Genomic DNA, 917 nt, shown 5'->3' on the forward strand with positions numbered 1-917 from the left:
TTATTGGTTTTTTGAGATAGTTTTATTATGCAGTTCAGGCTAACCTTGAACTCACTTTGTAGCCCAAGAGAAAACTTTTTATGAGAAAAATATGTTAAATAAATGTTTTAACAAAGCAAAATATTTGTTGCTAACATAAATTATCTACATCAAGTTAGCATTGTAGCATATCAATTTTGCCCTTGGAAACTGATTTAAAAATTATGCTAAATCTTACATAGTAATAACCAAGAACTACATTTTAAACTTAAAAACTTAATCTTTCACCCTCAAAATAGTAAGAAATTAAGACAAAATATGAGTGCAATGTATCATAGATTTACTTTTTAGTATTAAGAGAAACATTTTAGTTTCAATTAAAACACTCGAATTTAAAAACAAGTTAGTTGAAACTCCAAGTGCGCCAGTGAAATAGTGAAATGTTACATTTCAGAAGTAAGTATAATTGTCAGTAACCAGGAAATACTGAAACTAGATTTGTTCTGTTTTAACTACATTGTCATGTTTTACTAACTTAATAGGAACCCCTAAAACGGCTTCAGCCTGGTCAGTGAAGATGCAATACTGTTCAATCAGCCAAGTCCCATATTGGGTATCAGATACCAAAGACCCAGGACTGAAATCACCGCGTCTAGACTCTCTGGCACCTGCCTTCACTTATTTACCAGTGACCAGAGGCCAACCCCCACAGCTCTCCGCACTCACGCACACCTCCTCCACCCCCACTGCACTGCCCCAACATCTTTGAATGATTATGCCAGAACTTTGCATGCCTCCGGAATCTCTTCTGACTGGCTACTCCCTAACTCTCTTGTTTGAAGTGATGCTCTGGTTTCTGAACTTCAGCAGATAATGGCAGGCAAGAGCAAAGGGGGCTGTCAGAAAGGACGTTTACCAGCATTCAGCTAAAAAAAAAA

The sequence above is a fragment of the Octodon degus genome, unplaced genomic scaffold, assembly GCF_000260255.1.
Source record: "Octodon degus isolate 3935 unplaced genomic scaffold, OctDeg1.0 scaffold00531, whole genome shotgun sequence".
Taxonomy (NCBI): Eukaryota; Metazoa; Chordata; class Mammalia; order Rodentia; family Octodontidae; genus Octodon; species Octodon degus.